The 18,828-nt window shown below is 42.3% G+C and overlaps 1 non-coding gene across 1 annotated transcript; it reads right to left on the bottom strand.

The window, feature by feature from the left end:
* Positions 1-16,962: 16,962 nt before the first annotated feature.
* LOC113456263 lies at positions 16,963-17,097 on the bottom strand. The gene has a single exon (XR_003377108.1). It is a non-coding gene; the product is annotated as a small nucleolar RNA SNORA70 (small nucleolar RNA).
* Positions 17,098-18,828: the final 1,731 nt, after the last annotated feature.

Below are 18,828 nucleotides of genomic sequence, written 5' to 3'. Positions count from 1 at the left end.
CACACACACACACACCTGCACACACATGCCTGCATGCACACACACACACCTGCACACTCCAGCCTCCACATACACACACACACACACACACCTGCACACACATGCCTACATGCACACACACACACACCTGCACACTCCAGCTCCACACACACACACACACACACCTGCACACTCCAGCCTCCACACACACACACACACCTGCACACACATGCTTGCATGCACACACATACACACACACCTGCACACTCCAGCCTCCACACACACACGCCTACACACACATGCCTGCATGCACACACACACACACCTGCACACACACACATACCTGCACACATAGGAACATGAGTCCACACATTGATAATAAAGAGAAAGATGAGATACATGACCATATTTTTATTTTGTTTTATTTAAATAACTTTTTTCATTTATTTTACATACCAATTGCTGTTTCTCCTCCCAATCACCCCCATAACCATATTTTTAAATAAGCATAGTCAGCAAAGTCCACGAAAAATTTCAAGTGTCTTTTACTATTCTTTATGTCACCATATTGCTCTTTCCCATGGGTTTCCCTTGCAGGCATCTGCCATTCTCGATATTTTTATTTTTAAAATTTATTTTTGTTCAGGAGCACTATCCCTTTGTGGGTCTATCTGAATCAGGAAGTCAGGGCGCTTCAGGAAAGCATGGGTCAGTCTGAGATGAACAGAATTTCCTTATCGTCAGGGCATGCCCTTGCCCAGACATTTCACGGAAATGCTGGAGAAAGTTTCTTCACTCTGGATCCTGCCTGTCGACAGCAAAAGGAGAGGGTATGAAGACAAGCCCAGGCCGAGTTTCCCTTTTGGAACCAGACTTCATTAAATCCGGGCTAACTTTGGCTACTTTTTCCCCTAAAAGTTAAAAGAAGAAACCCAGGTTTAAGGAGAGGTTTGCTTTATGTCAAGAATTGCAAACCCTTGGACAGGACTGGGATATGGCGCCGGGAACAAGGCACTTGCCATGCAAGCGTGAGAACCAGAGTTTGGATCCTCAACTCCCATGAAAAACAGAGCAGGTGCAGCAGCTGCTGGGAACCCTGGCACTTGGGAAGCTGAGAAAGAGCATCCTCAAGACAAGCCGGCTGGCTAGACTAGCCAATCAGAGAGCTCTGAGCTCTCCTGAGAAACCCAGCCTCAGAAAATAGTGCAGGAATATACCAGCAGCAATCTTGGGGTCTCTACATGGGTGTTCACATGTACACACACATCAGTTTGCATATACTTATATCCATACACATGTGAAGTGAACATGAATATACACACATACATCACGCATATATATGCTTTTTAAAAAAAAAACCTGAATAATGTAGATGGAGCTAGGGAAATGGCTCAGTTTGTAAAACAACTTCCACACAAGCAGGAAGTCCTGAGTTTGATCTCCAGAAACTATCTAAAGAAACTGGATCTGGTGGTGTGTGCTGGTAATCCAGCACTCAGAAAGTGGAGGCAGGTAGATGTCTGGACCTCACTGGCCAGCCAGCCTAGCCAAATAAGTAAGCTTCAGGCCAATAAGAGACCATGTCTTAAAAAAAAAAAAAAATCAACATAGGTGGTATGTCTGAGAATGCTAACCAGAGTTAGCTCTGGCTTCCATACACATGCACACACATATGCGTATACACACAGGCAGGCACACACACACACACACAGAGAGACGGACGAATGGACAGACCTCAAATATTAGGAATAGAAGAAAAAGATGAGGGAGACAGGAAAGACAGCCTGTGTGTGAAGCAAGCTGCTTCTTTCAAGCCCTTCTGCTGTTTCAAGAAAAAGGATAATAAACATATTTAGTGGCAGCCCAGTGACAGGGTTACACATTCAATAAATGTTTTTAAGCAGCTATCGTGTGGAAGGACTGTTCACAGAATGAAGCAAAGCAGGTGTATCTAGTACGGAAGCTAGGGCTTAAGCAGCAGCCGCAGTTAAAGGTGGGGGTTGTAACCCAGCAGTAGAGTGTGTGTTTACCACTGGTTTCCACCCTCAGCCCCAAAAAAACCCTCACACAATTAACTGTAAGGAAGATCACCAAACATACTCCAAAATATCACACGAATGTCCCAGGCAGTCCAGGTCTCCACGGTCCACATTTCTCTCAACAGGACTGTCATCTATGCTTACATAAGGACGGCTCAGCAAGTTCTGAACACTGGTTGACTTTTTCAACTCCCAGTTCCCACATACTCCACAGTCTTCCCCAAACAGTCCAAAAGCACAAAAGACACACATGGTCAGGCTTACGACAGCAAAACTCCACTTGCAGTACTGACTTCTGCCCCTGGTTGCCGTTTCCCATTGCTGTGAGAAAACACTCCTAGCACAAGCAGCTTGGAGGAGGATAAGGTTAATTTTATCTTACACTTCCAGGTCACAATCCATCTTTAAGGGAAGTCAGGGTAGGAGCTCAAGACAGGACCCTGGAAGCAGGAACATGGAGAGGTGCTGCTACTCTCTTATTCAGGAGATCATGTTCGATAATTTTCTTATATAGCCCAGACCCACCTGCCTAGGGACGGTGCCACTGACCCTGGGCAAGGCCTTCCTATATCAGTCACCAAGCAAGACAGTACCTCACAGACATGACCATGAGCCAGTCTGATTCAGCAACTCTTCTTAATTGAGGTTTCCTCTTGCCAGGTGACCCTAGACCAGTGGTTCCCAACCTGTGGGTCACAAGTCCTTTGGGATTACATATCAGATATTTACATTATTATGAAGTAGCAACTAAAATAATATTATGGTTAGGGGACACCACAACATGAGGAGCTGTGTTCAAGGGTCTCAAGATTAGGAAGGTTGAGAACCACTGCTTTAGATTGTGTTAGTAATAACCAGCACAAAAGTATTGTAATGGAGACATGTACGGACCACAAGAATGAATGATGAAGGTATATAACCTCATCTTGGAAGTCAGGGAGGTGTCTCTGTAGAAATGGTAGTGAAGGTAGAGCCCAGAGAGATGAGGGGACATTTGTCATAATGAAAAGTGAAAACACAGGCAACAAAATGGCTCAGTGGGTATGAGTGCTTGTGACAACCTGATGACCTGAGTTTGGTCCCCGGATCCCCACATGGTGGAAGGAGGGTGCCAACCCTTGCAAGTTGTCCTCTGACGTCCACACTCACCCTAAGGCACATGGTTGCCCACACTAGTTTAATTTCTTCGTTCTGATTAAGTTAAGCTTAAGGGAGAAAGGAGCTTATTTCAGCTTGTAACTCCAGCCCAGAATTGTAGGGAAACCAAGTCAGGAACTTGAAACATCTGGCCACATCACATCCACAGTCGAGAGCAGAGAAATAAATGCATGCTCCATTGTGCGCTGCTTGTGCATGGATCTATTTCTCCACTTCCATTCAGTTCAGAATCCCTTGCTTAGGGAGTGATGCCACCTACAGGGGGCTGGGTCTTCCCACATCAACTAATGTAATTAAGACAATTCCCTACTGTAAAGCAAAGGATAACAAGCCTATAGTCCATGACCCTAGAGAAGCTAAGTAACAAGGTAACCCTAAGAAAAACATATATAGATACTCATGGAAAGGAAAAATATATGACATCACCTGACAAAATTGGGAGCATAGGGGTGGGGGGAAGAAGGGAGGGTGAAAGGGGAAGAGTAAGGGAAAAGGGGAGGGGGAGGAGAACTTGAGGGAATGGGATAGCAGAGATGGAGGAAGGACAGAGATGAGAACAAGAAAAGAGATATCTTGATTGAATGAGCCATGATGGGGCTAGCAAGAAACCTGGCACTAGAGAAATTCCCAGGAATCCACAAGGATGACCCCAGCTAAGACCCTAAGCAATAGAGGAGAGGGTGCCTGAACTGTTTGCAGGATATGCTGGTGTGGTAGTTGCACAAAAGCTGTGGGACTAGCCAACGACTATCTGCTTGGACTTAAAGGTCCACTCCATGAGATGGAACCCTTGCCTGATACTTCTTGGGTGGCCAAGAACCTTAAAGTAGATGGGTCATGGTACCAGAAGAAAACCAAATACTATTGTTCTGCTAACAGAACATTACAATAAAATAACTTCTAATGACATCCTGCTATATCCACAGATCAGTGTCTCCTGAAGTCATCACCAGAGAAGCTTCTTTGTACAGTTGATGGCAGGCCCAAGCCAGGTGGGATCCCAACATGGAGACAGGAGGTGGATATGAGCTGCCATCCCTAACCCAGAAGCTATCTCCAATTGACAGTTGCACACAAAAGAAAAGTCAGTTGTCTCCAAAAGTGTCTCACTGGGTATACAAACCACACTCAAAGAAGGCCTCATTTCCAGCAGCAGATGGCTATGGTGGCTTGAAAGAAAAGGTTCCCGAAGAGAGTAGCATTGTTAGGAGATGTAGCCTTGTTGGAGGAAGTGTGGCACTGTGGAATCAGGTGGTGAAGGAGGTCCTTTCGTCTATGTGTTCATTGTATTGGTTAATGAATAAAGAAACTGTCTTGGGCCCAGTCACGTGGCAATACACAGATTAATAGAAATGGGTTAAATTAATATGTAAGAGTTAGCCAATAAGAAGCTAGAGCTAATGGGCCAATTAGTGCTTTAAATAATATGGTTTCTGTAGATTATTTCGGTTCTGGGCAGCCGGGACGAACAAGCAGCCCCCTCCAACAAACAGGCTTTGAGGTCTCCTGTATGCTCAAGCCACACCCAGTGGGATAGTTCACTTCCTCTTACCTGCAAGATATAGAACTCTCAGCTACCTGTCCAGCATCCTGTCTGCCTGTATGCCACCATGTCCCACCATGATGATAATGGACTGAACCTCTGAAAATGTAAGCTACCTCCTCAATTAAATGTTCTCCTTTATAAGAGGTGCTGCGGTCATGGTGTCTCTTCACAGCAATAAAAATCCTAACTAAGACAATGGCCAATAGAAAACAAACTTACTGATGTTTTTATAGATTTTCTTTTATGTCTCATATTGTTTGAGCATTTTTTGTCTTCCTTGTCTTTTGCTTAGTATTATGGCTTCTGATTTTGTGTTTTATGGACTTTGCGAGTGTGTGTCTCTTTGTGTGTCTGTGTGTGTGTGTGTCTGTGTGTGTGTGCTTCTTGTGCCTCTACTGTTGTTTTTACTTGGTTGGGTTTTTCTTCCTATGTTTGTCTGTTTGCTTAGTTTTATTCTGGTTTGTTTGAGGTCTTTAAGGCTTTTGTTGTCTAAAGAGGGAAAGAAGGCTTAGAGTTGAATGGGTAGAGAGGAGGGAAGGATTGGGAGGAAATGAGGCAGGGGAAATCAGAATAGCATATGTAAAAAATACTTTCAATTTAAAAAACAAAAAAGAAAAATAGTTGCATTTACCCACCTAAAGTCTAACTGCTTAAAATCCACAAGCATATTTGTAACAACCTGAGAAATTTTCTTCTTGCCAATAAAATATCTTTGCTCTTTAATTTTTTTTCAGAATTTTATTTTATCAACATTATTTATATACACTGTTGTTTTATATATTATGTATTTCTCTTTTGAATCTTCATTGTGATTTATAAAGCAGCTTTACTGATGGAATTATGTCAATGGCAAGCAATATATACTTATTCTATATATATACTGCTCTGGCAGAAGCTGAGTTTAGTTCCTAACACTCATTTGGGGCATCTCTAGAGCAGTGGTTCTCAGCCCTCCTGATGCTGCAGCCGGTTAACACAAGACCTCATGTTGTGGTGACCCCAACCACAAATTATTTTGGTTGCTACTTCATAACTGTAATTTTGCTACTGTTATGAATCATAATGTAAATAGCTGATATGTGACCCCTGTGAAAACGTCATTTGACCCCAAAGGGGCTACAATTCACAAGTTGAGAACCACTTTCTAGGGAACTCAACACCCTCTCTGACCTCCACAGGCACTGCACACATACACACACACACACACACACACACACACACACACACACACACACGTACACATTTTTTTAAAAAGAAACTTTACTGGGCTATAACTCACACACCATACAATTCACCCATTCCAAGTGTATGCTTCTATAGCGCTTACCACAGCTCCAGAACAGGGTCTCCATTACATAGTCAGTTTCAGAACGGTCATACCCCACAATCTCCCCACCATCAAGTTTCAAGAACCATTCATTTCCTCCTGTCTCTAAAGATTTGCCTATTTCAGGGTTCAGCTATGTTGTCGCAGATGTCAGCACTTTATTTTTTAATACATTTATTTATTTCGTGTGCATGTGCAGGAGTTGGTTCCGTCTTTCTACCATTTGGATCCCAGGGATTGAACTCAGGTCGTTAGGTTGGGGACAAATGCCTTCAGATGAGCCATCCAATCAGCTTCTCAGTACTTTAACTGACCAATAATATCTCATTATATAGATATTGTCACATTGCAATTGTCCATTAATCAGCTGGTGTATGTTTGGATTATTCAGACTTGCTGGATTTTAAGAATAATGACACTGGGGGCTGGAGAGATGGCTCAGAGGTAAAGAGCACTGGCTGCTCTTCCAGAGGTCCTGAGTTCAATTCCCAGCAACCACATGGTGGCTCACAGCCATCTGTAATAAGATCTGGTGTCCTCTTCTGTACTGCAAGATACGTGCAGAAAGAGCCCTGTATACATAATAAATAAAAATCTTTTTTAAAAAAGAATAATGACACTGCGAATATTTTCATAGAAAGAATAATGCCACTATAAAAATTTACATATAATATTTTAACTATATGTTTCATTTCTCTCAGATCTGCCTATTATTAAGAGTAGAACTGCTAAATCATATAGTAAATATATGTTTAACCACCTGAGAAATCACCACTAAGAAAACACTTTAATACATATTTAAGGGGCTGGAGAGATGGCACAGTGGTTAAGAACACTGGGTGCTTTTCCAGAAGATTTGGGTTCAATTCTCAGTACCCACATGGAGGCTCATGTAACTCCAATCTTAGAGGATCCAGTGTCCTCTTCTGGCCTCTGTGGGCACTGAATACACATAGTATAGAGGCAAAGATTCAGACAAAATACTCATATTCATAAAATAAAAATAAAAGCATTTAAAAATATTTATAACATACAAATGTATATGTATATTTATAACATACAAATAAATACTTAGAGATAAAATAGAATCATATAAAAATGTTCAGGTAAAAACAGAAAACAGGGATAAGTGTGGGAACACACCTATAATCACAGCACTCGGGAAGTGAAGATTAAGAGTTCAAGTTCTTCCTCAGTTACACAAGGCCAGTCTGGGATACGTGAGATTCTGTCTCCAAAAAGGGGTGGGGATGGTGGGATGGGGGAGGGGAGAAAGTAAGACCCCTGGAGCTTGCTGATCATCTAGCCTATTCAACCATTCCCAGGTAGAGTACAAGATCCTATCTTAAGTAACAAGATGGACAACATCCAAATGACACCTGAACTCGATATCTTGCTGGGGAACTTCAGCCAATCACATTCTGTTTAGGGTGTGTCCCCCTGGGGCCACAGAAAAACAGATACAACATCCAGGTGCACTTGCCTCCTTCCTCTTTTATTCCCTGCGCTGCAGGATAGCTGGAACCCTGGGTTTGTAAGTTCTCTTTCTTCTGTTTATTAAACACTGAATCTATTATATTGAACTGGTCTGGTTAATTCTAAATACTGATCGACCACACCCCTTCATCTTGCCTACATACAATAGGCACACACATGCACAGGCGCCTGAATGAACATGCACCCATGTTTATACATACATGTTTGTATATACAAATACACACATATATAAACACTTATATAAATATAGGCACACACAGGCTCCTGAATGAACATGCACCCATGTTTATATACCTATGTTTGTATATACAAACACACACACATATAAACACTTCTAAAAAAAAGATGAAAATCTCCAAACTGGAACTCTGACACTGTATTGTATACACTGTGCAATCTCCTCGGACTAAGTTTCAGTTTCTTCAAATTAGACAGGGGTCCATAATGAAATCAACCAATTTCATCTCTGAGTATTTACCCAGAGAAATGAAATGTTTACAGTTCGCATATGTAAATTGTATGTGCACGTGTGTATGTAATGGGAGCATGTGTGATGTGTAGACATGGGTGTACTATCCCCATGCAGGCACAAGTGGAGACCAAAGGTTGAAATCAAGATGTTCCCATCAATTGCTCATCAAATATTTTTCTTTTGAGACAGGTTGACAGGTCTCACGATATAGCCCTAGCTGGCCTTGAACTCATAGAAATTCACCTACCTCTGCCTCCTCAAAGCATACTCCACTATGTCCAACAGAACGTGGGGTGTGTATGCGTTTGTATGTGTACAGGTGGGTACATGCTGGCATAGATGTGGAGGACAGAGGACAATCTAGAGTAGCTGGTTCTCTCCTTCCATCATGGGTTCTGAGGACAAAACTCTCATTATCTGGCTTGCCTAGGAAGCACTTTTACCTCTGAGCCATCTCAGAGGCCTGCTTCAACCTTACTTTTTGAGGTAAGGTCTCTCTAAAGCTGGAGTCCGCTATTTCCAATAGACCAGCTAACCAGAGCTCCCAAGACCCATCTGTCTCTACCACCTTGTCACTGAGATTGCAGGCACATGTAGTTATGTCTGACTTTAATGTGTGTGCTAGAGACTTTTGTAATAAAGCTTATTTTATTTTTTTTTGTTGAGAAAAGGAAAAAAAGTATCCGCCTCCTCCCAGCCTCCCATTTCCCTCCCCCTCCTTCCACCCTTCTAGCTTATTTTATTTTTAACAAAATAAAATATAATAAGATAAAACAAAAACTACCATATCAAAGTTGGACAAGGCAAACCAAGAGAAGAAAAAGAGCCCCAAGAGAGGTCACAGGAATCAGAGACCCACTCATTGACACATTCAGGAGTCCCATAAAAATACTAAATTGAAAGCCATAACATACACAGAGGACCCGGTACAGACCCTTGTGGCCCTGTGCTTGCTGCTTTAGTCTCTGTGAGTTCATGTGAGCTTTGCTCACTTGGTTTATAAGGGCTTATTCTCCTGGTGTTCTCCATACCCTCCAGCTCTTCCATCTTCCTGACTTTCATCTACATGGTTCCCTGAGCTCTTATGAGAGGGATTTGATGGAGACTTCCCATTTAGAGCTGTGTGTTCCTAGGTCTCATTCTCTGTGAAATGTCCGACTGAGGGTCTATGTATTTGTTCCCATCTGCTGCAGGAGGAAACTTCCCTGTGCAAGGGATCTTAACTCAGTTCCTTGGGCTTACACAGCAAGCACTTACGCCCACTGAGATATTTCCCCAACTCCTCTATTTTCATTAGTCAAAACCTGTAAGCAATCCAAGGTCCTTTGGCGCATGCACGGATGAAGAGTTGTGGTATATTTATACAATGAAATGTTCCTCATCAGGGGCCCTGGACAAACGAACAAATGCAATAATCTGAGTGAATCTCAAATGATTCCTGCAAAGCCCAACCAAACATGAGGGCATGGAGGCTCACAGGAATTTTCCTAACGCGAGCTCTCCGCCAATGCAAAAATCCCAATCAAGCAAAATGACGATGAGCCGAATTAAAGGAGGTCCAGATTTAATGGGATTTCTGCACTCTTGGGTAGCCCTGAGGGAAACCTAAAGGCTGCATGTGGGGGAGGGGAAGGCCACGAAGGGACTTTCCAGGGAGCAGTTTAAATACACTGGGGGAGTGGTCAAGATTATGTGAAATCCTAGCAAATGAACCTAGCGACAAAATAAAAAACCTTGGGGCTTGCCTGAGGATTATGTGGGGAGACACTGCAGTGGAATGAGTAACAGCATTAGGAAGGGGAATGAAGAAGACTGGCTGCAATAGATATGCTCACTGTCTTTACTGTGGGCAGTGTGCACATATGTGTGTAAGTATGTGTGTGCACACATATATGTATGTACATGTATATGTGTACTTGTATAAATACATATATGTATGTCAAAATATCAAAATGGGGGCTAGAATGTAACTCGGTTGATAGAGTGCTTGCCTAACCTGCTTGTCACCCTGGAGTCCACCCCCAGAACTACATAAACTGGGTGTCACGGTGGAGACCTGTAATCCCAGCATTGAGGAGCCAGAGGCAGGAGAGTTAGAAGATCCTCAGAAACACAGAAAATTCAAGACCAGACATGGATACACAAGACCCTTTCTCTACAGAAAAAAATCAAATTGTGCATTTAATTATATGTAGTGTTTTGTGTGTTAATTATACCTCAGGAAAATCTTCCCTAAGTATATATACCAAGATTCAGGAATTTTGAATTTTATAGAATGCAAACATTATTTTGCTCTGGGAAAAATGAAGTCATTCTTTTCCTATCTAATCATCTGTTTTAGTTCCCCTGTCTATCGTAGACTACTGACATTCTAAAACCATTAGTGATAAATATACTCATCATATCATATTTTTGTTCTCTGAATTGTTCCTTCAGAAAAATGTATATTTTAGGGCTGGGGTGTAGCTCAGCTGACAGAATGCGTACTTAGCATACATTAGACCCTGAGTTCCGTGTACCAAATAAGCCTCCGATGGTAGGACATACCTGTAACCCAAGCACCCAGGAGCTAGAGGAAAGAAGATAAAAATTTCAAGGGAAATGGAACCAGGAGGATTCTCAGTTCAAAGTCAACCTTAGTTACTCTTGAAGCGATCTTGTCTCAGGGTAGAAAGGGAGGTGGGGAAGGGGAGGGGAAAGCAAAGGGAAAGAAACAAGGGAGGGAGAAATGGATGTTTGGTTCTGTAAACGACGGAAGGTCGAGAGTAACCTCTCCTTAATCAAAAGACAACACACATTTCTACAAAAGCTGCTTTGTATCTCCCCTCTCTATGATCTTGGTCTTGCAAATGTCAGCTCCCAGAAACAGAAATTGCAGAGTTCCTGAGTATTTCCCAGAGCATCTGGGCTGAAACGTGATGTTGGATGAGACAAGGATGTGCCGACCAAATCTTGATTGTGTGACGAGAATCTAGTTATTTGGCAGCTGCATAAAACAAATGTGGCTTTTCAGAATTCTAAAAATGAAAACAAGCGGAGATGACCCGTTGTTTCAGGCACCGTCTGAGTAGCACGAGGCGTCCTTAGTGTAACCGCATGTCGATTCTGAGCACGTTGGCCTTTGTTCATTTCCTTATCAATCACATGCCCGTCCACCTTTGCAGGCTTCCCCTGGAGATGTGCCCATGACCTCTTCACTAGGGTTTTCTCATCCCAGGGACGGCTCTCCCTGAATTTACCATGTTCCAGCCTCTAAACACCATTAACTTAATTGTGTTTTATTCAATGACACGGAGAAGGAAGAATGGAAGATTAATAGGTTGTACACACGCTCAATAGATAAAAAAGATTAAGAAAGTAGTGCTTACTTTCAGATGCTTTCCTTTTGATTTTTTTCTTATATAGGGCCTATGCTTATGTGTGCTCATGCGTGTGCATGTTTTGGGGGGGGGGCAGAGCTGATAATGGAGCCTTCCCTAGTATTCTCTGCCTTATTCACCATGGTAGGGTCCCTCGGTTGAACCCAGAGTTCACTAACACAACAGTCTTGTTAGCAGCTTGTTCCCAGGATCTCTGCCTGTCCCTTTTGAGCACTGGGATTACATGCCTCAGCGACCGACAAGGATTTATGTGGATTCCGGTGATGCGAACTCTGGTTTCCACGCTTGCTAAGCATCTGACTCAATACTTCTTTTTTTTTAATGTATGAATGTGTTTGTCTGTGTGTGTGTGTGTGTGTCTGTGTGTGTGTGTGTGTGTGTCTGTGTGTAAGAGAGAGAGAGAGAGAGAGAGACTCATGTGTTTATGTATTCATGCGAAGGAAAAGGATCAACACTGTAATCAATTTCTACCTTCATTTTTGAGACAAGACCTCTCATTGAACCCAGAACTCAGAAATTTAGCTAAGATTGCAAGTTAGTGAATCCCAGGGAGCCTCCCATCTCCGCCTTCCCAGTGCTGGGATTTCAGGTGTGCATTGCTGTACCTGGCTTTCATGTGGATGCTGGGATCCGGCCTTTATACTTACGGGATAGTCACTTTACTGACTGAACCATATCTCCGGACCTTATTGTGTCTCAAGTCTACTTCATTGCATTGGGAAGGAAGAGGGAAGGACGAACAGATTTTACACATACTTAGTAACACAAATTGTTCACTGTACCTTCTGTTTCAGGATTATGTTGTTCAACTGGACAAAATGAAGCTAAAGGAGAAAGGTTTATTCTGAGTCAGTTTCAGTCCACAGTTGCTTGGCTCTGTTTAAGTGGAGATTGATGTCATTCGGTGAGGAAGGGCATCATGGTGGGGGGAGCAGGGTTGTTCATTTCAGAATGACCAAGAGGCAAAGGGCGCCAGGAACCTATTAGCCCCTTGGGGGGCATACTCCCGGGAACCTCAGTTTCTTTCTACTCAGCACTCCTTCCTGAAAGTTCTTCACACCCCCAACAGCAGCATCTACTGGAGAACAAGCCTCTAACACATAACCTATTAGGGCACACTGACGATTCAAATCCAATACTTACAGTCCAAACTTTATATGGAAAGAGTACCGTGTGCTTAGCATTAATCTTGCTGACCCAAAAATTAGGAGTTTATAGAAGGCAGGGCAAGGTGGGCCTCTTTGGATCTTAATATTGAGCATACATTCACTCTTAATATTTTCACTTTCAAAAATATTTTGAGCTCTTTTTTTGGTGGCACCTCCTAGGCAGACAGCCATGCCAAGATGAAACTGAATATATTCTTCCCAGCCACTGGTTGTCAGAAAGTGCAGGAGACAATGAACAAAAGCCTCTTTCTATAAAACCATGGCCACACAGGTGGTTGTTAATGCTCTGGGTGAAGAGTGGAGGGGCTGTGTGGTCCAAATCAGTAGTGGAAATGACAAACAGGTTATTTGTTTGCTTGTTTGTTTGTTTGTTTGTTTGTTTTTCATGACTCAAAGCATCTTGACCTACAGCAGTGTCTGCAGTCAGATAACGGACATTTTTGTTATAGATCAGGGAGAAAGAACTGGAGAAAGGAAGTGCAAGTCTATTCATGGATGCATTGTTACTGTTCTCAACTTGTTATTGTAAAAAAAATATTTTTTAATTTTAAAGGAGAGAAGGATATTCCTGTGTTGGCAGATATTACTGTGCTGAGGCAGTTGGGGCCCTAATAAACTAGCAGAATCCAAAAGCTTTTCAATATCTCTGAAGAAGTTGACATCCACCAATATGTTGTTAGAAAGCCCTTAAATATGGAAGGTAAGAAGTCCAGGACCAAAGCACCAGTGTTTGGCGTCTTGTCATCCCCGTATCCTGCAACCCAAATGTAGATATATTGCTCTGAAGTTATAATGCACTGAGAGAAAGAAGGAGAAGGCTGCAGAGTATGCTACCTTTTTGGTCAAACTTTAGAATCCACAGAAAAACTCCAGGAACAAATATATTGTCAAGAGATGTAGGCTGGCCTCACGAAGAGCATCTACTTCTGAGTCCAGAGAAAAACAAACTCGTAATCAGTAAAAAAATTGAGTATATAGCAATTATAATTAACAATTGGCTTCATTATGACATTCCATGTGCCATATAAAGTACCCTTCTCATGTATGCTCCCTATTGCCCTCTCGTGTCTCCTCTTCCCACTGAACCCCTTTCTCTTCATAGCTAGTTCCCATTGTACTTTTGTGTGGTTTCTTCTGTGAGCTTGATCAGAGTTACTTACAGGAGTGTGGGCACCTTACCAATGGCTACACCACTGAAGAAACTATCTCTATCCCAGCAACCATTAATTGCCTCTAGATGCTCAGGAAATGGCAGGGCCTTATTGGCCCCTTCCCCGTGACAGATTGTTGATGGATTAGTCTTATGCATGTTATTACTGCTTCCATTCAAAAGTATCATTCCATGTCTTGCCCAAAGACACACACTCCAACCCTTCCTCTGGCTCTCACATTACTTCTGTCTCCTCTTCCCCATTACTGATTTGCTCTTCATGGCTTGCTCAGCCTGCTTTCTTATAGAACCCAGGACCAGCGCAGTGACGGCATCACCCACAATGAGTTGGGCCCTCTCCCATCAATAACTAACTAAGAAAATGCCTTACAGCTGGGTCTTATGGAGGCATTTTTTCTCAACTGAGGTCCCCTTCTTTCAGATAATTTTAGTTTGTGTGTCAAGTTGACATAAGACTAACCAGCACAGTATCTCATGCTGGTCTGGAATTCATGGCAGCTGGGCTGGATGGCCACAAGCCCCAGGGATCTACATCTCCCCAGTGCTGGGACTACACCATGCTTGGCTTCTAACATGGGTTCTGGAGAAGGAACTCCACCCCCTATGCTTGCACAGTGTCCTGCTAATTTCATTTCAGCTTGACACAAGCTAGAGTCATCTAAAAGGAGGGGACCTAACTGAGAAAATGTCCCAATAAGATCCAGCTGTAGAGCATTTTCTTAGTGATTGATGGAAAGGGCACAAACCCATTGTGGGTGCTGCTATCCCTGGCTTGGTGGTCCTCGGTTCTATAAGAAAGCAGGCTGAGCAAGCCATTAAGCAGCACCCTCCATGGCCTCTGCATCAGCTCCCACCTCCAGGTTCCTGCCTTGCTTGAGTTCTTGTCTGACTTCCTTCAATGACGGACTATGGAAGTACAAGCCAAACAAACCCTTTCCTACACAACTTGCTTTTGGCCATGGTGTTCATCATAGCAATAGAAACCCTGACCAGGACACACAGTAAACACGTTACCAACTGAGCCATTTCCTGAGGACTGTCCTTTTCCTTCTTAGTTGTTCCTCATCCTGTCCAATCTCTGCCCAGCCCTCCTTATTCTAATCAGTTTGGAGTTCTGTAATAACTTAACAGAATTTTGAAGTTCTTGCAAATTTAGGCACCTGAAAATGATGTTCTCAATATATTGGTTAAAAATGATGTAGTCTTCTCAATTGGTTCTTTGATTGCATGCTCAACTCTGCAGAAGCTTTGAAAAGGCCAACAATATTAAAGCATTTATTTCACTCCCCCAAATACACCAAATAAACCCTTTCCTCCCTGACTTGCTTTGTGGTCATGGTGTTTCATCACAGCAACAAAAACTCTAACTGAAACAGGTAGTACCTCAAAAAAAAAAAAGTTGGGCAGCATTCCTGGACCACACCCGAGGTTGTCCTCTGTCCTCCCCACGTACATGCACACATGTACCCAACACATACATGCAGCCAAGGGAACACAAGCACACACATAGGCATGAAACAAAAACAGGAAAGAGGGAAAGAACAAAATATAGTTTTAGAAAAATTGGTCTAATGGAATTGTTCTAGGTAAACTTAAGGTAAATTAGCAGCAAAAATATCAGGGTCTTTACCTGATGTAGTATTGTCATCTGTCAATCTGTTTGTGTTGATTTCATTGGTTAATAAAGAAACTGCCTTGGCCCATTTGATAGGCCAGCCCTTAGGTGGGTGGAGTAGACAGAACAGAATACTGGGAAGAGGGGAAGTGGGTCAGACGGGATGAAGCTCCAGCCCAAGATTGACATACACTAGAATCTTCCTGGTAAGCCATCACCTTGTGGTGCTACACAGATTATTAGATATGGGTTAAAGCAAGATGTGAGAATTAGCCAATAAGAGGCTGAAACTAATGGGCCAGGCAGTGTTTAAATGAATACAGTTTCCGTATAATTATTTCGGGTGTAAAGCTAGCTGTGCGGGAGCCGGGTGGGACGAAAAGCAGGCCTGCCCACAGCTCCTTCTACATTTACCCCTTCTTAAAGATATATTTCAGGGGCCTTAGACAAAAATTCAGGTAATTTGGGTTGGAGAGATGACTCAGCAGTTGAGGGCACTGACTCCTCTTCCAGAGGACAAGGGTTCAATTCCCAGCACGGACATTCCCAGCTCACAACTGTCTGTAACTTCTGTTCCAGAGGATCCAACACCCTCACACAAACATACATGCAAGCAAAACACCAACATATAATGCACCAATGCAAAAAAATTAGGAAATTTTACAAAAATACATACAGGATAGAATAAGATTTAAAATAAACTGGTGGGTTGGGGATAGAGCTCAGCCATGGGACATTTTCCTAATATGTGTTCTGTGTTCAATGTCAGTTCCACAAAAAAAAAATAATAAAGTAAGTTAGTTATTTAAAAAAAGTTTGCAATAAAGTTGGAACAAAGAAAAATTATGGTTACAAAATAAGGCAAAATGGAAATTGAGGCTATTATAGAAATTTCATGCCATGAGGAAAATTTATCTTGATATATGAATCATTGCAAAGTGAGGCAAAAAAAAAATTCTCAGGATAAATGTAGAAGCTCCCATTGCTAAGAACAAGGAGAGGATTCGTGTTCTTTGATGAGTACTGAGGGTCCCCAACATAGTCTTAGAATGAATATACCCAACAGCATCAGCAGATGCTTGTAATGGTTGGGGAGGCATGATCAGAACAAAACCAGAAAACAACAGGGTCCAGGATCAGTTTCCACCTGGTGTAGACCATCTCAAGGACCATTTGGTTTTCTTAGACAGATTGGATATATTTGTTACTGAACATAGTTTAGTGTGGTGTGGAACAGCACAGTGGAAGCCCTCAGCAGTTTGGGGCCCACCATTTGCCCAGGGAATCATGACTGGGGAATGTTTGACCCCACAGCCACAGGTATGGGCCACTGATAGCCTAAGGTGCTCTAAGTCATCGGCATTAAACTTGATGAAGCCTCACTTCTTTGAGCTATGGCTTCTGTCAAGCAGGGAAGTTGAACTTGACTCTATGCAGGGCCTCAACCACCTGTTCTTTATTCTACAACTTGGTGTGCATTGGCATGATAACCTGGCCAATATGTACCCTGACCACTGTACCCTGGAGCTATCCAAAGGCAGCTTGCGTAACTGTTTGGAGCCTGGGGTAGGAACAACATTGAGATCAGAGACATGACTATCCAATAGAAAAGTATCTCCAAGATTCCTTAGGGCAACTCATATTGACAGCAGGCTGTGTATACCGTCATAGAGGCTGCTATTTGCAGTCATTGCCCACTAGGCCCCCATGAGGGAAGCAACTTGGTCATCTTAGTTGACTGCAGAGAGATAAATATTTCTTTGAGATAACTATTAGTTACTTTTTCATTGATAACATAAGGTTATATTGCCAAGCCAAGATACAAATTTTACATGCTTTCATGGGATCAAAAAAAAAAAACCATGCTGGATTTCTGTGATGAACTAGATTGAAACAGGTAGGAAGTTGAATTCATTCATCTTCTCATGGTAATACTTTCAAAATACACAATATGGTGGTGGTATCTCATGCCTTTAATCTCAGCTCTCAGGAGGCAGAGGAAGGTGGATATTTGTGAGTTCAAGGCCAGCATGGTCTACATGAGCAAGTTCCAGGTCAGCCACAGTGATTACCCAGAGAAATCCTGTCTCAAGAAACTAAAAATAACAACAAAACAAAAAAAGAAACAAAAAAAAGCTTTTCAAAATACACAATAATGCCCAATACTGAGGAAGCAGAGGTAAACTGATCTCTGATTTTGATGCCAGTCTGGTCTACAGGGCATAGAGAAGCTCTGTCTTGAAAAACTAAAAAAGAAAAAGAAAGAAAGAAAATGCACAATAATATATATTAGTTGCTGAAAAAATTAAAAAGAGAGTACAAAGAAAATATATGTTTCTGTGGTGCTGGCAATCAAATTCAAGGCCTCTACTTGCTAGATGAGCCCTCTACTTTACTGAGTTTTCCCTCCAGCCCCTAATTTAGTCAATTATAATCTTACCACCTACAGAATGATACTCAGAACATGTCCTTCTAGTTGTGACTTAAGAAGCATCAGTTTATCAAATATTTATGTGAAATTTTTGGGCTCATGAGCCCCAAGGACAAGACTTTGCCATCAACCCTTCAGCAAGATGGTAAAATCCAATAGAAGAACAAATTTATCTCAGGGAATTTCTTCAAAGAAAATTCATTATGCACCTTTCTTGATGTGGCTATTAAAATGGTTGAGGTGGACTCTTTGCAAAAGGTAACTTTATAACCAGGACAAGATATGCAATTACTGCCTTAATAGCCAAATTACTCCGCGATATTACTTTCATTCAGGAGCGTTACACGCCTAATAAGAAGAGCTGGGGCGGGATGAGCTCTGCATTTTCACACTCATTTATTACAATACCTTCGAGCATTAGAGAATGTCAGAGTGAGATGCAATTTTCCAGCTAAGTCGCAAAGCTGCAGCGTTAGGAAAACTCAGACCCTTAGATTTCGTCCCAGAGAGTTTGAAAGGTAATGTTACTATGACTATCTCACATGCCAAGGTAAACCCTGCAGTGTTACAGTACACTCATGTTACAACTGACCTACAGAGAGAAAACACACAGAATCAGGACTGGAGAGATTGCTGCCAAGCCTGGGGGTCTGAGTTCATTCCCCAGAACCCACACTGTAAAAGGACAAAATGGACTCAACACAAGTTGTCTTTTGACCTCCATACATTCATTATGGCTTGTGTATGTCCACACACATACACACAAAAAATAAAATGTAGCTGAGGGGAGACACAACCAGCATGGTAGCACATGCTGTGATTTCAGTTCCAGCACTTAGGTAGCTGAGGCAGGAGGATCAAGATCTTAAGGCCAACCTGAGCTGCAAAAAGGATATGCAAGACAGAGAGAAGAGGCTACTGCACTAATGTCAATATTGAAAAGATAAGAGCATCTAGGTTGTTTCCAGGTTCTGGCTATTACAAACAATGCTGCTATGAACATAGTTGAGCATATACTTTTGTTGTATGATAGGGTATCTCTTG

The sequence above is a fragment of the Microtus ochrogaster genome, chromosome 6 (assembly GCF_000317375.1).
Source record: "Microtus ochrogaster isolate Prairie Vole_2 chromosome 6, MicOch1.0, whole genome shotgun sequence".
Lineage (NCBI taxonomy): Eukaryota > Metazoa > Chordata > Mammalia > Rodentia > Cricetidae > Microtus > Microtus ochrogaster.
This window is presented reverse-complemented; position numbering and strand designations above follow the sequence as displayed.